Source organism: Loxodonta africana, chromosome 17 (genome assembly GCF_030014295.1).
Source record: "Loxodonta africana isolate mLoxAfr1 chromosome 17, mLoxAfr1.hap2, whole genome shotgun sequence".
Classification (NCBI taxonomy): Eukaryota; Metazoa; Chordata; class Mammalia; order Proboscidea; family Elephantidae; genus Loxodonta; species Loxodonta africana.
Window position 1 is genome coordinate 62,551,448 of NC_087358.1, and position 22,662 is coordinate 62,574,109.

Here is a 22,662-nt window from a genome sequence, read left to right on the forward strand (position 1 = left end):
TGAGTTAGGGGCAAGCACTGGACCTTTGCGTTGATGGTCACAGCTCCCACAGCACACTCTACAGTGTCACTGGATAGATCAGGAGTCTGACCCTGCACGGTTTTTAAGTTTCATAAATACGTTTCACATCTGCAAGTGATTTATTTAGGATTTTTGAAACACTTTAACAATAAATGAACATCTTTATCTTTTTTTACTCTTGATGTTATTCCATAGAATATACTCCAAATAACTTGTTCTAACCATTAAACTAACAACAAATAGAGAGTAATTAGTCCATATTCTGACAGACTTGCAAAATTAATCTTAAAATAGTTCCCCAGAATTATTACATTAAAAGTGGAGTATAAACCCTCTAAGAAGAACATATTTTTAACTCCAAGTAGTTGAAATCATGTAATGAGTTTATGTCCTATTTTTTTTTTTTTAATTGCTTATTTCTAAGGAGAAAAATAATTTTAATTTTCAGGTTCCACATCATCTCTCTCTGCTGCTATAGCTCCTTAATTCCAGGATGCACTCCCCACCCCAACCCCACATTTTAACATTTTTGAAATTAGGATGCATGTTACAATAATGTCTACATTAAATGTGGTTATGTTGTTTTTTCCTTCTAAAGCATTGTTATTGCATCTAGTACCATGATGTATTAGGCCTATGACAACATGCTGTTTTCTGCATGCCTACTATTTACCAGGTTCTGCGAGATAAGTGATAGCCCTCCATAGCACAGAAATCCCTAACAAGCAGTATGGCTTGTCATACTGAGGGTTGACTAGCCAAATACACATACCCAACCACATCTCTGCTTGCAAGAAGAAAAGGGGTAGCACCAGTGTCACTAAAAAAGAATGGAAAAGTGAAATACTTGCGTTCCCAGTACCCTCTGCAGCAAGCAGTGGTCAGGCAATTCTGTTCTGAGCTAGGAGAGAAAGGAAAAAGCAGGGGAGGAAGTAGACAGTAGGGGGGTGGTCCTGGGCAAGCTTGCAGTTCACTGATAATGAGGAAGCTTGGCTGGTGTTATTCCTTTGTCTCCCTTCTTCCTGTCATGCCTTTTGGAGATGATGATACCAAGATTCAGAGAGGTTAAACAGCATACCCCAAATCATAAAGTCAGTAATTGCCAACCCCAAAGGTTAAGTGTTTTCAATAAAAGTTAGATTGGGTTCAGGGGAGCAGGCCAATTCCTCAGGAGCCAATTTATTTAGAGTGCTAAAATATTACTTGAGTAATATGTGTCGATCAATGCAAATTTCTTCATGCAATCCTTTACATAACTAGAATAATGTAAATATAACACTCTGAAGTGGGAAAAGACCTCTCTGCTCCCCCACCCTTAAGAGAAGCCAACCCAGCGTTAGCATTGCCTATCTGGGGTATTTCTGCTACCTGCACGCGCCATTACTGCCCGCTGTAATTCTGAACTCAAACAGGCATGGCTGGTGCGTTCTGCCTGAAGCAAGTAAGGTATTTTACGATCTAAGATTCAAATCTTTTAATACACCTCCCAATTCCTTGTTTTATGTAGAGTATACACACACACATAACCTGTATCAAAATCAGGAATAACAAAAACGAAGGAAAATCTTTCACTGTTTTTGCCTCCAGAACACTGATCCTGGCTTGGCCAGAGAAAGTGAATAAGTTAGCAAATTTGTTAACATATTGTACTGTTATTAAAACCATTTTCTCTTTGCTTCCATTAAACAGATGTTTAGCAAATACTTAAAGAATGTAGAGCTGACAGAATAGCAAGGTATGAGCCTGACCAGGAAACCCCATGCACCTGGACCAGCCTGCAGCAGAGCCAGAGCTCAGACCTCAGTCTTTCTATCACCAAAGCCTGGCTTGAGGACCTTCGAAATCTTGGTTCCAGAAAGGTAACCAGAGACAGTCCACATCTTGTAAGAAGCAAGAAATAAACCCAAGATCTAGGCCTCCAGTCCCCTAAAACTTTGTCCAAAGTTGTTGAGTACCTCCTCTGAATAAAGTGCTATTCTCACGACGCACATGAGAATAAACCATAGTTTTACCCTTGAGGCCATTCTTTCAGTCTCTATGACCAATTGTGTGATTCAAATCAATTCAACTGAAATCAGAGACACTATCAGTAACAGAAAGTTTTTTTAAAAAATAAGTCAGATGTGCCTTTTAAGACTTCGCAGATTAAAATAAGTTTTTCGGTTTGACAAAGTCCTAAACACAAATAATCAAGATAAAAATGACCAGCGGTCACAGTGATAACATTTATTGAGCACTTACTATGTATCACACACTACGCTGTTTTTCAGCTTTTAATCCACAACAAGATCATCTGATATTAAATTTTACAGATGAGTGAGCAAAAAAGCTTAGAGTCCTATTTTATTTACTAATAACTTACCCAAATTCATATATGCTAATAATCACTACATAGCTCAGCCTCCAACTTCAAAAGATTCTACCATCATCCTATGAATAGTTCTTTAAGAAGGAATACTAAACCACCCCTACACAGACACCCAGTTTTATCTGACCCTCTGTATGGGTTTGTTTGTTGGTACATCTCAAAATTTAATATCAGGCTGAAAGTTAAGAGCTGGAAGCTGAGAAAACTACTACTCATACTGAATAGGCCATTTGTGATAACTAAATAAATCAATAAGGTTAAGACTAGTACGAGTTTAAACAAGAAAGTTTCTAACAGTAAAGCTTCAATTAATTGTGAATTGAAGGAATTCTTTTCTTAAAAGACAGTGTTTTTATAAAGAGCAATTAAATTTAGCCTATGGGTGTCACTGACACTAAGGTCACTTCAACAAAAAAGATTTTTCAAAGTAATAGAAGTAGAACATAGGGCAAAAGTACCCAAGAGATGGCTACAACAGAATCAAAGACCAATTTGCCCCAATGTACAAGAAGAGGAAAGTATAGACCTCATTTCCCTGAGATTCCACTGGGATTGGATTTCTTTACTTAATTAACTACTCATCCATGATACTATCTAAAAAACGCTGATCCTGCAGCTTTGGGCAGATAACTTGCGGTAGCCTCAATGACTGTACTTATTGGAATATCCATTTTCCTGTCTAGTAGAGCCCGGAGTTTGAACTTCGTTCAGTTGAGCTGATACACTCTACTTCCTCATTTATGCTACAGCTGTGTTTGCGCTAAAGGCTGTGGAAGATTTGTGTCCACGATCATACTGAGTCCAAGAAAAAGGAAAACACAAGTAGAATTGGAAGAGAAAGACACACTCATTTTACTTTCAGAGTAAAGCAAAATTACAATTATGTAGGAAAAAAATGTTACCTGTAAAAATTAACTCAAACCATTTTTTCGTTATAAACAAAATTATCATAAACTGATTTACATGTTTATATGTGTCTTATCTCACCTCTGTGCAAGCTTCCCTATCATATTAAAGGTTCTTGAGGACAAGGATTAGATTCAAAACTTCATCTTTTATGCGGAATGCCAAATACTGAGGGTAGGTATGTAGCGAGTGAGTTTCCACTGTGTACTCTCAGGTTGTGAATAAGCTGAGGAGACATGCTAAGGATCACCACCAGTTCAATCACTATAAATCCAGCACAGCACCCTGCCCAGAGTGGGTACTTATTTACTATGAGTGCTAAGTAAATAAATTAATAAGGTTAAAAATAAGAAGAGTTTAAATAAGAAAAAAGAAATATTAGGAAACATACTGTCTCCTCATTTATTGACACAGTATCCAAAGATCAGGTTGTTATGCAATAATTGGCAGTATGCAAAAATGGAGGATGATCACATCAGAATACAAAATGGAGGATGACTACAGCATTACACAACTACCAAATTACATCAATACATAACAGTCTAATTACATCATTACATAACTGCCAAATCACATCACCACAAAACAAAAAGTAAAAATAAACCCATTGCCATTGGGTCAATTCTATCTCACAGCGACCCTATAGGACAGAGTAGAACTGCCCCATATGGTTTCCAAGGAGCAGCTAGAGGATTCAAACTGCCAGCCTCTTGGTTAGCAGCTGAACAGCTAACTACTGTGCCACCAGCACTCCTGCATCACCACAAAATTACGAAATTACATCATTACATAACTGCCAAACCACTGCGAATCATGGCCCAGCCAAGTTGACACTTAACCTTAACCATCACAGCCAGTGCTACTCTCACCTCATACCTGCCAGACATACACCATTACTGTGCAAAATAGTAGGCTAGTGATTTTTTACTACTGTCTTAAATGCAAAATGTCAGATAACAAGATAGTTGATAAGTGAGGAGTAGGTGTAATGTCAGCATTATCCAATTACCTCCATTAACGGCCAGTTCAGAATAGCTTTGATTTATCTTCCAAATTGTTTAGTTTGTTTCCCTCCTTTGGAATAGCTGCTATTTTTAAAGTTTAGGCATATGGTGACACTCAGCAAGAAGTAAATATTTAACCCAATCTTTACTAAGTAAAACTGTTAACATTTATGTATAATGTGAAGACACCCTGGGGAGATTTTAAGCACACATACACACATATATAAACTACTACTACCCATTACAGTCGAGTCGACTCTGACTCCTAACAACCCTATAGGACAGAGTGGAACTGCCCCATAGGGTTTCAAAGGAGTAACAGATGTATTTGAAGTGCCAACATTTTGGTTAGCAGCAGAACACTTAAACACTGTGCCACCAGGGCTCCATATACATGTATGTGTGTGTGTGTATAAAACACCAGTTGCCATTGAGTTGATTCTGACTCACAGTGACTCTATAGGACAGAGCAGAACTGCCCCATAGAGTTGACAAACACCTGGTGGATTTAAACTGCCAAGCTTTTGGTTAGCAGCTGCAGCACTTAACCACTAAGCCACCGGGGTTTCCATATATATGTATACATAAATACATATATATGTATACATATATATATACACACATATATACACACACACACACACATATATGCGTATATACACACATGGGGCCCTGGTAGTGCAGTGTTTATGCACTTGGCTGCTAACCAAAGTGTTAGCAGTTCAAATTCACCAGTTGCTCCTTGAACTCCCAACATTTGTGTGTGCGTGTGTGTGTGTGTGTGTGTATTCCATGTGAAAGCTGGACAATGAATAAGGAAGACCAAAAAAGAATTGACACCTTTGAATTGTGGTATTAACAAAGAATATCAAATATTCTATGGACTGTCAGAAGAATGAACAAATCTGTCTTGGAAGAAGTACAGACAGAATGCTCCTTAGAAGCAAGGATGGTGTGACTATGTCTAATATACTTTGGACATTTTATCAGGAGGGATCAGTCCCTGGAAAAGGACATCATGCTTGGTAAAACAGAGGATCACAGAAAAAGAGGAAGATCCTCAGCAAGATGGGCTGACAAAGTGGCTGCAACACGGGCTCACGCATAGCAACAATTATGACGATGGTGCATGACTGGGCAGTGTTTTGTTGTATTGCACGCAGGGTCACTATGAGTTGGAACCAACTCAATGGCACCTAACAACAACATATGTGTGTGTGTGTGTGTGTGTATACACACACACGTATATGTTATAAATTAAAATACATATAATATGAAAATTTAAATATATATGGTATAAATTATATTATACAGCACAAATTATATACATATGGTATAAGTATAGTTATTATTTGTGGAATAAATAAATATTTGTAGATATACACATGGTATAAATAAATATATATATGGTATAAATATTTGTAAGGAGCCCTGGTGGTACAGTGGTTAGGCCCTCAGCTGCTAACCAAAAGGTTGATGGCTCAAACCTACCAGCCACTCCTTGGGAGAAAGATGTAGCCATCTGCTTCCATAAAGATTATAGCCTTGGAGACCCTATGGGTGCAGTTCTACTCGGGCCTATAGGGTATGAGTAGGAATTGACTCAACAGCACACAACAACATAAATATACAAGTTATAAATATATACATTTGGTATAAATATACATATTTGGAATCAATCTATATATATGGTATAAATATATATATATGATACACATATGGTATATACATATGATATAAATATATACACATATATATGTAGAGAGAGAATGAGTACAAATATATTCATGATATAAACCCATTGCCATCAATTCCAACTCATAGTGACCCTATAGGGCAAAGGAGAACTGCCCCAGAGTGTTTCCAAGGAGTGGCTTCTGGATTTGAACTACCAACCTTTTGCTTAGCAGCTGAGCTCTTAACCATTGTACCACCAGGGCTCCATTTATGGTATATACATACACACACACACACACACATATATATGTTATAACAACTGGCTTCTTCATATAGTGCTGTTTTCTACACGGTAGCAGCAAACAGACATTCACACTCTGGGAGAAGGCAGTCACCTTACCACTGGTCTTACAGCATCCCAACTCCTGGAACCCATCAACTTCCCTTCTCCCCCACTTCAGTCATGGCTGCCTTTATATTCAGAATATAGTATCCGCTTATTTTAAAGATTATAAAACATCACTTCTCATTCCACTCCCATTCCAAAGCTTTACAGTTGTTCGTCTAAAATCTCTCTCCTACTTTTCACTTGAGAGATTGATTAAACTGATAAAAATAGAATCCCAAATTGTCATTGTTCTTTTGGCCATCTTAATTAACCACAATTAGTTTTTAAATATTCAGTCCTGGTTTCCCATAAGCACTGAGCGCATCGCACACGAGGGCCCTCACTATATCTAAATACGAGTGCTCCCGGTAGAAAAGGAACAGCCTGTTCTTCCTTGTGGTCTTTCACAGTTTCAACCTTGACTAGTATGTGTGTGGCTGGTAAATAATTTAATTAATTTTATAGTGAGTGACATATTTTGGATTCTGCAAAGCATCTTTTTCTGGGAATTTCAGCCAACCCTGGCTTTTCCCTAGATAGCTCCGTGTGCGCCTGCAATGATAAGTTGGAGCAGATTCTTAACTTTCCCATTAGCATCTAGCAATTTATGAGCTTTTGATATCCATGGGATGATTTTTAAAGGATGATTTTAATTCCCTGATGTACCCAGATAACTAGAAAAATAATAGACAGTTAATGAGTACTTTAGAGAAAGAATTTAACTAAGAATTTAAAGCTTCACCCAAGCTGAAAGTAATCAAAAAAACTTTGCAATGGTTCTAAACTGACGTCAATGATCCCTTTACATTACTAAAGGAATGTGTTAGATTTGGATAACATATTTCATTTAAGCCTCACAACTATCTTACCATGTACTGATCATTACACACAATTTATAGATGAAGAAATTGAGGCTCAGATATTTTAAGTAAATTGCAGAATTAGGAACTGGCAGAGCTGGAGTTTAATATAGATACAGCTGCATTGAAAGGCCACGCTACAGCATTGCACCAACCACCAAGCGGAATGCGGGTCCTTGAATTTCCTGACATTTACAGCACTGTGTGATTCCTGGTATCAAGTTTAAACCTAAACAGTACTGGAAGTTCAGTTATCTTATGGATTAGCCCATTCCCTTGGGTTCAGTTTATCACTGACGACACACTGAGTAGGTAGTAATAGGTCTACAATCTTTAAGTAAAACCATAAATAAAGATTGAACGAACTTGAGGAATTAGTTAATTGAAAATCAAATATAAAGAAACTTGTACCTCACATAATAATTTTCCCGTTAACAATTTGTCTCAAAAATTATCGTGGAAATCAAACAAATGTGTTTGCTTTTCCAAACAAAAACCTTTATGTGAGCTTCAACTGGTCCTATGCATCGTCAACGTAAAAATTCCTGCTTTCATTATTCTTGTAACCAAATTTAACCAATGAGATAATTAATCACATGCCCTTTGCACACTGTAAACAACTTTCATTAAAATACCATTTAATTACCAATTCATTGCAAGTCCATGGAAATTGACTGAGTATATAAGAAACAAGTCTGCTTAAGTCCCTGCCCCAAAATACCCAGTAGAACTCACTAAGTGAAGGGAATTAGAAATGGATTTTTTTTTTTCTCCAACAGAATTTAGACTATCAATTCACTGGTAAATTTACTATTTTTAGACACAAACAACTTTTTATAGGCCCTTATTAGAAATTTGGAAACCCTGGTGGTGTAGTGGTTAAGAGCTATGGCTGCTAACCAAAAAGGTCAGCAGTTCAAATCCACCAGGTGCTCCTTGGAAACACTATGGGGCATTTCTACTCTGTCTTATAGGGTCATTATGAGTTGGAATCAACTCAATGGCAACAGGTTTATTAGAAATTTAGCTAAGTATGTATTAATTTCCCTCGAAAGGCAATTCTCAGTGGCATTACTACATGTGCCATGACAGTCTTTGTTCCAGACCGTCTTTTCAAGGGTATGCGTAAAGCTAACAGCCTGTGAGGACGGAGGTAGTGTCTGCCTCCAAGATCAAGGACAGATTTGTTCCCTGACCCGGATAATAAGGATAATGTCTTCCTGCAGCTAAAGGTTGAGCAAGTTTGCGAGCAATCCTTTATAAAACTGGGGGTTTCCCAAACTCTGCTTATACAGACTCCCTGTACACAGGATTCACCTGGGCCCTCTCTGCATCATCCCCATAGGAGCTAAGGTGCCCAGGGAACCCATGTGACTCTGAAACTCATGCTGCCTTCTGTGTCATGAAGGATAAAGTTCTTTGTGTTTGATTCAGGAGTCTCATGTCTTCTGCAAACCCATTTAAAACTTTGACAGGCTAACCTATTAGCTTAAAGCAAGATAAAATCTCAGACCCTTCACAGTCCTTGACAGTTATATATCACTGATGACTGAAATAAGTGTTTTCAGATGCTTATTGGTGTGGTAAATTTTTGCACCTTTACCTGAAACCTAACCCTCACAGTTGTTTCTTCTGCTCACACAATTAGAGCAAAACTCACTGAAGAGCACCATTTTTATACGTGAAACTATTGGAATTCCATGGCCACCATACAGTAACTAAAATGAGGGCAATGGAGATGCGTGGAGGAGGCTTCCCCTTCCGATGACCACCATCGTTTTATGGGAGTCATCATGACCATGGATCTGCACACCAAAGACAAGACAGCCTTCTCATGCCCCTGTGAATCACTGCTCTGAGTGATTACATGCTTTGATGGGCTGGCCTGTAAAGCCTGGCTATCAGTCAGTCTCTCTTACAGAAGCTAAGGGAAGAAAATTTCAAGTCTTACTCATGCTCTCCAGTTTACCCGCAGGGTGAAACTAACCAGACAGGTTTGTGGGGCAGTGAGGTGCCCACACTTGCTTTCCTTCCTCACTGTGTCACTTAGGCATGTGGACAGCACTAGCCAGTATTTATAGAGCCATTCTCACTAGTCGTTTGATCCTCTGCCATTCTGGAGATGAAGACAAACAGAATTTGTATTTGCTCTTCACAGAACTATGAACTGAGGTACTTGAGTTAGGCTCAGATGAGTCAACTGATAAAGTGGCCATGCAAACTCAGGCCTCTGACCTTTCCTCTGTACCACTCCACTCTTCCTCTTAACTAAACCGAGAAGCTCAAGAGATAGTGGAGCATGTCGTACAATACACAGTGTCTCCCACCCAGCCTCTCACGAGGAATGCCTGCATGCTGTGTTGGTTCTGCTTCCTCTTGAGCACAGACAACATCTCCCACATCTCTGGGATTCCTGCAGCAGGTGGCTGTGCCTGACACACAGTGGGATCTGCTGTATGTTCTGGGCTTTCCTGAGGCAGGAACCATGGAGTCCAAATATCAGCCCTCCATGCCCACCTGCACAGAAACTGTGGCTCCGCTCCCCAGCACCCAACTCAGGACTCTCATAGGCTCCTCTTGGGCACTCTGTCATTGGCCCCATGAGTGGCAGAGTAGTACACTGGTTAGAGAGCAGAGTCTGGAGCCAGACTCCCTGGGATTTTGAATTCTTATTCAATCACTTATTATCATTTATGTTACCTTACATGGCCAAATGGACTTTGCAGATGTGATTAAGGTTAAGGACCCTGAGATAGAGAGATTATCCTGGATTACAAGGTGGGTCTAATATAATCACAAGGATAGTTAAAAGCAGAGAACTTTTCCTGGCTGCAGAGAACTAGACAGATGGCAACCTGAGAACCCAACCCACCAATGCTGGCTCTGAAGCTGGCAGAGGCCACAAGCCAAGGAAGCTAGAAAAGGCGAAGAAATGAATTTCCCCTAGAGCCTCCAGAATGGAATGCAGTCCTGCTAACCCCTTGATTTTAGCCCATCGAGACCCATATTGGACTTCTGCCCTCCAGTATAAGGTAAATCTGTGTTTAAGCCACTGAGTTAGTGGTAATTTGTTACACAGCAACAGAAAACCAATACATTTGGACTCTTCCACTCAGGAAACCACAACTCAGGATCTGGGCACTATGGGCAATAGGAAAGCACTTACTTACTCATTCATTCATGCACTGAGGCACTCAATTAATATCTATTGAGCACCCATCATAAGGCCAGGAGTCCCTGGGTGGTACAAAAGATTACTGCTCTCAGCAGCTAACCGACAGGTTGAAGGTTCCAGTCCACTTAGAAGCGCCTCAGAAAAAAAGGCCTGTTGATTTCCTTCTGAAAAATCAGCCACTGAATACCCTATGGAGCAGAGTTCTACTCTGAAACACACGGGGTTGCCATAAGTTGGAATCAATTCCATCTGCAACGGGCCAGGCACTGTTCTGAGTGCTAGGAAAACAGCTATGAGCCAGAGAGTCATGGTTGTTTTCTGCTTGCAGGGAGCTTACATTCCAGGTGACAGGATAGTTAACACATCAACAAATAAATAAAATACTTTCAAACAGTGATTATGTAAAAGTGCTGCTAAGAGAATAAAACAGAATGGTGACATGGAGAGCAGAGGGGGGCGGTGGGGTAACCCACAATGCGTGGGTGTAAGGCTCTCAAGCAAATGACACTCGAGCTGAATCTGAAAGGTACAGGGAGGCAGCCAGGCCAAGATCCAAGTGAGCCAGGAGCCGCTAATCCATAGCTGACCTAGCCTTCTGACAGATGCTGTAAGAGATGAAACACCCCACTCTGAAAAAACGAACATGAACTTCTCGCTCCAAGGGAAAGTGCGCCGTGTGAATTGCTCCTCTCATTTTCCTGTCTTCACTCGTCACAACCATGACTTTCACGGCTTTATTTTTTAACATATGTTATGAAAAGCGTAAAGGCAGCATTATCCCCAAGTCCCTGGTTATCATTCTCTCTGAAAGCACTCCGTGTTCTCCTTATCTGAATATGGATGTGGTTAGATTCCCTGAGACTGCTAGATGGCTGTTACAGTGACGGATTCCCCTGGGGCTTGCTGCTGAGTTTATCAGTGACACTGGCTCCACCATCCAATCCACTGCTCAGGCGAAGACCTAGACGGAGGAGAGCCGGGGCCACCGCTGGCCACAGCTGGCTCCATTGCTCACTTAATTATGACAAATATATCCACGTATGCAGGTGGTGAATAAGTACATAAAGTTCTCTCTCCTATCGTATCATGTAGAAATTATAGTCTTTGCTATCCAAAACATACATAGCCAAGACAGATCACTCAATCTGTTGTGTTTCATAGTATCTTATTCAAAGATCTATGGCAAAATAGTAAAAAAGAAAGAAAAAAAAAAAGCTCCAATTTTGAAGAAGATTATCATGAAGCCAATAATTATTTCTCACAATTACTCCTTTCATGGATTTTTTTAATGAAGTTAAAACCAGAATGTTGAAGTAACCTGTCTTAACTGAGAATTCTCAGACATACATTAACAATCCCCCCCCCTTGCCAAACCCATTGCCGTTGAGTCGATTCCAACTCATTGCAACCCAGTAGGACAGGGTAGAACTGCCCCACAGGGTGTATTCAAACTGCTGACCTTTAGATTAACAGCCAAATGCTTAACCACTGTGCTACCAGGGCCCCATAAGCAACCCCAGGCCAGTGCAAATTATCTTTTACACTCTCCTAAGAGTTTGTTCCATATAGACCTTCCCAAGCAAGAAGGTGACTAAGCTGAGATACACAGAATGATTCCAGTTCCAAAGCTACTCTAGCCATTGCTGTTATCTTATATGTTCATATAATGACCCAAGAAAGAGACAATATCCAGTGAGGAGACTTTGTGTTGGGGGTAGGTGCAGAATTAAATTTTGAAGAGTAGTGATAATTCATTGACTCAGAATGGCGCTCAGGTTTTGGGGCCAGAATAACTGGATTTGATTTCCAGTTCCACCACATAATAACTATATGACTTTGAACGAGACACCTCTCCAACCAAGCATCAATTCTCCTTCCTTTATAAACTGAGGTCAGGAGTAATATCCATTCTGCCTGTTTCAGAGGGTTCTCAAAATCACACAATGAGATATACTTTGTAAACGATAAAGCACAAATGTATACAAAAAGTCCCCTGGCCTCCCTCCTCATGGTGATAAAAACATGCTGTGTTTAAGGTAATGGCCTAAATCCCAATTTTCTGAGCTCCACCCATTGATTAGCAATGCACTCTGCTTTTCCTGGGATTCAGCTCCTCAATCAGTCCTTCTAGGCTTTCCTGATTGGGATGCCTATCACACAAATAGACTGAAGCCCTATCGCTTTACAGTCTACCTTCCCTGTTCTCCTAAACTTTTCCTCTGCTCCACTGACTTTTGTCACTCTGCCACTCACAAGCTGAACCTACACTACTGACAAAGTTCTCGGCACTTCCTCTAGGCTACTAACCTCAAAGCCCAGACAGCAGGGAAGCCATTTCTGCCCTTGGGCCTTGCTCTTTCAAACAGGGTTGTCTTGATAGTGCCCTTCAGGCATCAACACCCAGGTTTTATAGGGGTCAGCAAATTTTACCTGTGAAGGGCCAGATAGTAAGTATTTTAGGCTTTGTAGGCCACAATGTCCCTGGGGTGGTATAAGTGATTAATGTTCTTGGCTGCTAATCAAAAAGTTGGAGATCAGAGTCTACCCAGTGGGACCTTGGAAGAACAGTCTGGAGATCTGCTTCCGAAAAATCAGGCAATGAAAACCCTACATAGCACAGTTCTACTCTGACACATATGAGGTAGCCATGAATGGGCATCGATTTCGCAGCAACTGGTTTTAGGCCCCATAGTTCCCTGTTGCACGTTTGTCTTTGCTTAGTTTCTTACAGCCCTTTAAAAAATGTAAAAAACAATTCTTAGCCCTTGAGCCTTAGTAAAAGAGCCAGAGGTTATAGAGTTCATGGACCCCTGCATTATATCATAGTTCACTCTCCTCTCCTTTGGAAGGCGTGCACGTACCCATTTTTGTGGGGAAGGGTCTGTTGTTGGCAGGAGGAGTTGAAGGAAGTCCAGTGGGTCAGAGGAGGTACCTGGAACCACTGCTCTCTCAGATAGCCAGACCCCGGCAGGTTTCTTCATCATGAATTTCTCTCAGGAACCCTGTCGCTTCCTTAGATCCTGCCCGCTTTGGGGAATCCAAAGCCATGAGAACATCCATAAACATTTGAACTCCAAAAATGAGCCTGAAGCAAGTTCTTGCACTCAGGGCCTCTGAGTCCATGTAAATCAAGTATGTGGCTGGCATCTACTTCCAGGTCCCTAAACATTCTATGACAGTTAGAAGCCCCTCTATCCACAGCACGTGGGATCTCTGTGGTTGGAGTCAGCTAATGACACAATCTAGCCCGATAAAACGCATCTCTGAGTGAGCCAGAATATTTTAAACATTCATTAGCCACTATGCTTACTTCCCACCACCCATTCATTTGTCATTTTGTCATATTCTGGTGGTTTGTAGGTTGCTGGGATGCTGGAAGCTTTGCCGCCAGTATTTTAAATACCAGCAGGATAACCCATGGTGGACAGGATTCAGCAGAACTTCCAGACTGAGACAAACTAGAAAGAAATGTCTGAAGATCTACTTTTGGAAGATTAGCCAATGAAAACTTTATGGATCACAACAGAACACTGTCCAACTCACTTGCTTTGCCCACATCATCAGGGGGGATCAATTACTGGAGAAGGATATCATGTCTGATGAAGGAGAAGGCTAAGAAGGGTGATGGAGACCCTCAGTAAGAAAGACTGGCACAATAGCCACAACGATGGGCTCAAAGATGCCAGCAATTGTGAGGATGACACAGGGCACCAACATTTTATTCTGACCAACAGAGAAAATACTGAAGTTGTCAAAAGATTTCATTTTACTTGGATCCACAACGTCCATGGAAGCAGTAGTTAAGAAAGTAAACAACATATTGCATTAGGCAAATCTGCTGCAATAGACCCCTTTAAAGTATTAAAAAGATGTTATTTTGAGGACTAAGGTGACCTGACCCAAGCCCATGTGTCTTAAGTGCTGCTATAATGGAAATACCACAAACGGGTGGCTTTAACAAACAGAAATTTATTTTCTCACAGTTTAGGCAGCTAGAAGTCCGAAATCAGGGTGCTGGCTCTAGGGAAAGTCTCTCTCTCTGGGGGCTCTGGAGGAAGGTCCTTGTCTCTTCTAAGCTTCTGCTCTTGGATCATCTTCAAATGGCTTGGCATCTCTCTTCCCCCATCCCTACTTCACTGGCTTGCTTGTTTCATTTTTTTTTTTCCGTTGCTTTTTTATTATTGTTATTAACTTTTATTGAGCTTCAAGTGAACGTTTACAAATGAAGTCAAACTGTCACGTATAAGTTTATATACACCTTATTCCGTACTCCCACTTGGTCTCCCCCTAATGAGTCAGCCCTTCCAGTCTCTCCTTTCGTGACAATTTTGCCAGCTTCCAACTCTCCCTATCCTCCCATCCCCCCTTCAGACAGGAGATGCCAACACAGTCTCAAGTGTCCACCTGATACAAATAACTCACTCTTCGTCAGCATCTCTCTCCTACCCACCGTCCAGTCCCTTTCATGTCTGATGAGTTGTCTTCGGGAATGGTTCCTGTCCTGGGCCAACAGAAGGTTTGGGGACCATGAACACCGGGATTCCTCTAGTCTCAGTCAGACCATTAAGTATGGTCTTTTTGTGAGAATTTGGGGTCTGCATCCCACTGATCTCCTGCTCCCTCAGGGGTTCTCTGTTATGCTCCCTGTCAGGGCAGTCATTGGTTGTGGCCAGGCACCAACTAGTTCTTCTGGTCTCAGGATGATGTAGGTCTCTGGTTCATGTGGCCCTTTCTGTCTCTTGGGCTCTTAGTTGTCGTGTGACCTTGGTGTTCTTCATTCTCCTTTGATCCAGGTGGGTTGAGACCAATTGATGCATCTTAGACGGCCGCTTGTTAGCATTTAAGACCCCAGACGCCACATTTCAAAGTGGGATGCAGAATGTTTTCATAATAGAATTATTTTGCCAATTGACTTAGAAGTCCCCGCAAACCATGGTCCCCAAACCCCCGCCCTTGCTCTGCTGACCTTTGAAGCATTCAGTTTATCCCGGAAACTTCTTTGCTTTTGGTCCAGTCCAGTTGAGCTGACCTTCCATGTATTGAGTATTGTCCTTCCCTTCACCTAAAGCAGTTCTTATCTACTAACTAATCAGTAAAAAACCCTCTCCCACCCTCCCTCCCTCCCCCCCTCGTAACAACAAAAGTATGTGTTCTTCTCAGTTTATACTATTTCTCAAGATCTTATAATAGTGGTCTTATACAATGTTTGTCCTTTTGCCTCTGACTAATTTCGCTCAGCATAATGCCTTCCAGGTTCCTCCATGTTATGAAATGTTTCACACATTCTTCACTGTTCTTTATTGATGCGTAGTATTCCATTGTGTGAATATACCACAATTTATTTATCCATTCATCCGTTGATGGACACCTTGGTTCCTTCCAGCTTTCTGCTATTGTAAACAGAGCTGCAATAAACATGGGTGTGCATATACCTGTTTGTGTGAAGGCTCTTATTTCTCTAGCGTATATTCCAAGGAGAGGGATTTCTGGGTTGTATGGTAGTTCTATTTCTAACTGTTTAAGATAACACCAGATAGATTGCCAAAGTGATTGTACCATTTTACATTCCCACCAGCAGTGTATAAGAGTTCCAATCTCTCTGCAGCCTCTCCAACATTTATTATTTTGTGTTTTTTGGATTAATGCCAGCCTTGCTGGTGTGAGATGGAATCTCATCGTAGTTTTAATTTGCATTTCTCTAATGGCTAATGATTGAGAGCATTTTCTCATGTATCTGTTAGCTGCCTGAATATCTTCTTCAGTGAAGTGCGTGTTCATATCCTTTGCCCGCTTCTTGATTGGGTTGTTTGTCTTTTTGTGGTTGAGTTTTGACAGAATCATATAGACTTTAGAGATCAGGCGCTGGTCGGAGATGTCATAGCTGAAAATTCTTTCCCAGTCTGTAGGTGGTCTTTTTACTCTTTTGGTGAAGTCTTTAGATGGGCATAGGTGTTTGATTTTTAGGAGCTCCCAGTTATCTGGTTTCTCTTCGTCATTTTTGGTAATGTTTTGTATTCTGTTTATGCCTTGTATTAGGGCTCCTAGGGTTGTCCCAATTTTTTCTTCCATGATCTTTATCGTTTTAGTCTTTATGTTTAGGTCTTTGATCCACTTGGAGTTAGTTTTTGTGCATGGTGTAAGGTATGGGTCCTGTTTTATTTTTTTGCAAATGGATATCCAGTTATGCCAGCACCATTTGTTAAAAAGACTATCTTTTCCCCAATTAACTGACACTGGGCCTTTGTCAAATATCAGCTGCTCATATGTGGATGGATTTATATCTGGGTTCTCAATTCTGTTCCACTGGTCTATGTGTCTGTTGTTGTACCAGTACCAGGCTGTTTTGACTACTGTGGCTGTATGATAGGTTCTGAAATCAGGTCGAGTGAGGCCTCCCACTTTCTTCTTCTTTTTCAGTAATGCTTTGCTTATCCGAGGCTTCTTTCCCTTCCATATGAAGTTGGTGATTTGTTTCTCCAATACATTAAAAAATGACATTGGAATTTGGATCAGAAGTGCACTGTATGCATAGATGGCTTTTGGTAGAGTAGACATTTTTACTATGTTAAGTCTTCCTAGCCATGAGCAAGGTATGTTTTTCCACTTAAGTATGTCCTTTTTAGTTTCCTGTAGTAGTACTTTGTAGTTTTCTTTGTATAGGTCTTTTACATCTTTGGTAAGATTTATTCCTAAGTATTTTATCTTCTTGGGGGCTACTGTGAATGGTATTGATTTGGTGATTTCCTCTTTGATGTTGTTTTTGTTGATGTAGAGGAATCCAAGTGATTTTTGTATGTTTATCTTACAACCGGAGACTCTGCCGAACTCTTCTATTAGTTTCAGTAGTTTTCTGGAGGATTCCTTAGGGTTTTCTGTGTATAAGATCATGTCATCTGCAAATACAGATAATTTTACTTCCTCCTTGCCAATCCGGATGCCCTTTATTTCTTTGTCTAGCCTAATTGCTCTGGCTAGGACCTCTAGCACAATGTTGAATAAGAGCAGTGATAAAGGGCATCCTTGTCTGGTTCCCGTTCTCAAGGGAAATGCTTTCAGGCTCTCTCCATTTAGAGCGATGTTGGCTGTTGGCTTTGCATAGATGCCCTTTATTATGTTGAGGAATTTTCCTTCAATTCCTATTTTGGTGAGAGTTTTTATCATAAATGGGTGTTGGACTTTGTCAAATGCCTTTTCTGCATCAGCTGATAAGATCATGTGGTTTTTGTCTTTTGTTTTATTTATATGGTGGATTACATTAATGGTTTTTCTAATATTAAACCAGCCTTGCATACCTGGTATAAATCCCACTTGGTCATGGTGGATTAATTTTTTGATATGTTGTTGAATTCTATTGGCTAGAATTTTGTTGAGGATTTTCGCATCTATGTTCATGAGAGATATAGGTCTGTAATTTTCTTTTTTTGTGATGTCTTTACTTGGTTTTGGTATCAGGGAAATGGTGGCTTCATAGAATGAGTTAGGTAGTATTCTGTCATTTTCTATGCTTTGAAATACCTTTAGTAGTAGTGGTGTTAACTCTTCTCTGAAAGTCTGGTACAACTCTACAGTGAAGCTGTCCGGGCCAGGGCTTTTTTTTTTGTTGGGAGGTTTTTGATTACCTTTTCAATCTCTTTTTTTGTTATGGATCTGTTTAGTTGTTCTACTTCTGATTGTGCTAGTTTAGGTAGGTAGTGTTTTTCCAGGAATTCATCCATTTCTTCTAGGTTTGCAAATTTGTTAGAGTACAATTTTTCGTAATAATCTGATATGATTCTTTTAATTTCAGTTGGGTCTGTTGTGATGGGGCCCATCTCGTTTCTTATTCAGGTTATTTGTTTCCTTTCCTGTATTTCTTTAGTCAGTCTGGCCAATGGTTTATCAATTTTGTTCATTTTTTCGAAGAACCAGCTTTTGGCTTTGTTAATTCTTTCAATTGTTTTTCTGTTCTCTAATTCATTTAGTTCAGCTCTAATTTTTATTATTTGTTTTCTTCGGGTGCCTGATGGATTCTTTTGTTGCTCACTTTCTATTTGTTCAAGTTGTCGGGACAGTTCTCTGATTTTGGCTCTTTCTTCTTTTTGTATGTGTGCATTTATCGATATAAATTGGCCTCTGAGCACTGCTTTTGCTGTGTCCCAGAGGTTTTGATAGGAAGTATTTTCATTCTCGTTGCTTTCTATGAATTTCCTTATTCCCTCCTTAATGTCTTCCATAACCCAGTCTTTTTTCAGGAGGGTATTGTTCAGTTTCCAAGTATTTGATTTCTTTTCCCTAATTTTTCTGTTATTGATTTCCACTTTTATGGCCTTGTGGTCTGAGAAGATGCTTTGTAATATTTCGATGTTTTGGATTCTGCAAAGGTTTGTTTTATGACCTAATATGTGGTCTATTCTAGAGAATGTTCCATGTGCACTAGAAAAAAAAGTACTTTGTAGCAGTTGGGTGGAGAGTTCTGTATAAGTCAATGAGGTCAAGTTGGTTGACTGTTGTAAATAGGTCTTCTGTGTCTCTATTGAGCTTCTTACTGGATGTCCTGTCCTTCTCTGAAAGTGGTGTGTTGAAGTCTCCTACTATAATTGTGGAGGTGTCTATCTCACTTTTCAGTTCTGTTAATATTTGATTTATGTATCTTGCAGCCCTGTCATGGGGTGCATAAATATTTAATATGGTTATATCTTCCTGGTCAATTGTCCCTTTTATCATTATGTAGTGTCCTTCTTTATCCTTTGTGGTGGATTTAAGTTTAAAGTCTATTTTGTCAGAAATTAATATTGCTACTCCTCTTCTTTTTTGCTTATTGTTTGCTTGATATATTTTTTTCCATCCTTTGAGTTTCAGTTTGTTTGTGTCTCTAAGTCTGAGGTGTGTCTCTTGTAGGCAGCATATAGACGGATCGTGTTTCTTTATCCAGTCTGAGACTCTCTGTCTCTTTATTGGTGCATTTAGTCCATTTACATTCAGCGTAATTATAGATATGTGTTTAGTGTTGTCATTTAGATGCCTTTTTATGTGTGTTGTTGACAATTTCATTTTTCCACTTAGTTTTTTGTGCTGAGACGTTTTTCTTTGTAAATTGTGTGTTCCTCATTTTCATAGTACTTGACTTTATGTTTGCTGAGTCATTACGTTTTTCTTGGTTTTTATTTTGAGTTATGGAGTTGTTATACCTCTTTGTGGTTTCCTTAATATTTACCCCTATTTTTCTAAGTAAAAACCTAACTTGTATTGTCCTATATCGCCTAGTATCCCTCTCCATATGGCAGTTCTATGCCACCTGTATTTAGTCCCTCTTTTTGATTATTGTGATCTTTTACATATTGACTTCAATGATTCCCTGTTTTGAGCATTTTTTTTTTAATTAATCTTAATTTGTTTTTGTGATTTCCCTATTTGGGTTGATATCAGGATGTTCTGTTCTGTGACCTTGTGTTGTGCTGATATCTGATATTATTGGTTTTCTGACCTATTTCCTTTAGTATTTCTTGTAGCTTTGGTTTGGTTTTTGCAAATTCTCTAAGCTTGTGTTTATCTGTAAATATCTTAATTTCGCCTTCATATTTGAGAGAGAGTTTTGCTGGATATATGATCCTTGGCTGGCAGTTTTTCTCCTTCAGTGCTCTGTATATGTCATCCCATTGCCTTCTTGACTGCATGGTTTCTGCTGAGTAGTCTGAACTTATTCTTATTGATTCTCCCTTGTAGGAGACCTTTCTTTTATCCCTGGCTGCTATTGTAATTTTCTCTTTATCTTTGGTTTTGGCAAGTTTGATGATAATATGTCTTGGTGTTTTTCTTTTTGGATTAATCTCAAATGGGGTTCGATGAGCATCTTGGCTAGATATCCTTTCGTCTTTCATGATGTCAGGGAGGTTTTCTGTCAGCAGATCTTCAACTATTCTCTCTGTGTTTTCTGTCCTCCCTCCCTGTTCTGGGACTCCAGTCACACGCAAGTTATCCTTCTTGATAGAGTCCCACATGATTCTTAGGGTTTCTTCATTTTTTTTTAATTCTTTTATCTGATTTTTTTTTCAGCTATGTTGGTGTTCATTCCCTGGTCATCCAGATTTCCCACTCTGCATTCTAATTGCTCGAATCTGCTCCTCTGACTTCCTACCGCGTTGTCTAATTCTGTAATTTTATTGTTAATCTTTTGGATTTCTGAATGCTGTCTCTCTATGGATTCTTGCAACTTATTAATTTTTCCACTATGTTCTTGAATAATCTTTTTGAGTTCTTCAACAGTTTTATCAGTGTGTTCCTTGGCTTTTTCTGCAGATTGCCTTATTTCATTTATGAGGTCATCCCTGATGTCTTGAAGCATTGTGTAAATTAGTTTTTTATATTCTGTATCTGATAATTCCAGGATTGTATCTTCATTTGGGAAAGATTTTGATTCTTTTGTTTGGGGGGTTGTAGAAGCTGTCATGGTCTGCTTCTTTATGTGGTTTGATATCGACTGCTGTCTCTGAGCCATCACTAAGATATTGTAGTGATTTATTCTATATTTGCTCACTGAGTCTTATCTTGTTTTGTTTTCTTTCAATATACGTGGATGGGCTACTAGATTGTGCTGTCTTGATTGTTGTAGCCCTTGACTTACTTATGACCTATTACCAGCTGGTTTGGGCTGTTACCAGATATATATGCCTGAGTCCATTCACTATTCTTGAGTAGAATCTGATTTTGGGTCATCAAGTGTGTGATGCACCCTATCACCTATCCACCTTGAGAAGTAGTGGTGATAGTTGTGTGCACCAGATTCTAGTAGCAGCTGGGGTTCACACTCCGGGGGGCGGGGGGGCAGGATGCTGACAGGCTTCCCCCAAGTGTCAGTGAGTTAGGTGTGTCTCTATTCCTAAAGCACCTTGGTGGGTGGGCTCTGCAGCTGTACCTTGGGCCCCCAATGCAAGTACCTCTACAGATTGGTAGGTGTCACCCTCCTTAGACCCCTAAGGCAGGAGGCTAGGTGGTCTAGGGGGAGCTTTAGCCCTCAGTTCCCTGTTGTGGGTCAGTGAGGGCTCTGTTGAATACACAGAGATATCAGACCTGGGAAACTTGTCTTTCCAGTAAATCTGCTAAAAAAAAAAAAATGCAGTCAGATCCCTATCAGAAATGCCTTTGCATTATAATAGCCACCTTATTCCCTGTAGGGATGAAAGCCCGTGACTGTGGATCACATATGCTTGGCTGGAGCTGGTTCTGTGTTTTTAGTCCAATTAGGGAAGGATTTTTGGTCCCTGGGTTTTTTGTGGTTGCTTCTCTCAGGCCGGAAGAATGGGTTAGGAAAAAAAAAAAGAAGAAGAAGGGGAAAAGAAAAACCGCGGAGCAGTTCTCCCTCTGGCTCAGGAAATTCCAATGTTAATGAAGCCGCCTGGGAAAGGGAGGGGAAGGTTCAGAAAAACAGGAGAGAGTAGCACCCTGGAATATAGACAAAGTTCCTTATCTTGCTTGGGATGACTATTTTATCTGAGATTCCCGAGGGACGTGTCGCCTATGTGTGCTGGCTGGGTAGAGATTGCCCCCGAGGGTCAGGCCCGCAGAAGCTGCGGTCAGTTCCTCCGCTGCCAATCCAAAGCCCAGCGTCAAGGTTCCCCGCCTGGGATGCTGCACTCCCAGCTCCAAAACCAGTCGCTGCCTCCCGGGGACTTCTCCTCCCACTAGCCGCGTCGCCGCACTGCCCGCGCTGACCAGCTGGGCCCCCTCCTGAAGTCAGTTCAGGGGTGTAGGGCTGTGCCCCGTGTTTGTACCTTCACAGGATGTCCTGATCAGCTCCACCGCGCCCAGTCCAAAGCCCTGCGCCAAGGTTCCCTGGCTGGGACGCTGCACTCCCGGCTCCAAAACCAGTCGCTGCCTCCCAGGGACTTCTCCTCCCGCCAGCTGCGTCGCCGGGCCGCCTAAGCTGACCAGCTGGGCCCCCTCCCGAGGTCAGTTCAGGGGGTAGGGTTGCACCCCGTGTTTGCGCCGTCACAGGATGTTGTGCTCAGCTTCCCTGTGCCCCATCCTAAGCCCGACGCCAAGGTTACCTGACTGGGACGCTGGCTCCAGGCTCCAAAAACAGTCTCTGCTTCCCCGTAGTTGTTCGTTCTCTGTCTCTGTCACTCAGGTCAACTCTTTAAATCTGTGTTTGTTGGTCAGGGTTCGTAGATTGTCATGTATGTGATCGATTTACTTGTTTTTCCGAGTCTTTGTTGCCAGAGGGATCCGAGGTAGTGTCTACCTAGTCAGCCATCTTGGCCCCCCGTTTCATTTTTATATCTCAAAAG

At 40.7% G+C, this 22,662-nt stretch overlaps 1 protein-coding gene across 12 annotated transcripts in view; it reads right to left on the minus strand.

The window, feature by feature from the left end:
• ENOX1 (ecto-NOX disulfide-thiol exchanger 1) overlaps positions 1-22,662 on the minus strand; it is a 744,157-nt gene that overhangs the window by 545,627 nt on the left and 175,868 nt on the right. The window contains exon 1 of one of the 12 annotated variants that reach the window (XM_010592592.3): positions 869-15,256. The exons of the other annotated variants lie outside the window; for them this stretch is intronic. The gene's annotated coding sequence lies outside the window, so the exon portion shown is untranslated. Of the gene's footprint in view, positions 1-868; positions 15,257-22,662 lie in introns of those variants that run through there. 12 annotated transcript variants of the gene reach the window in all.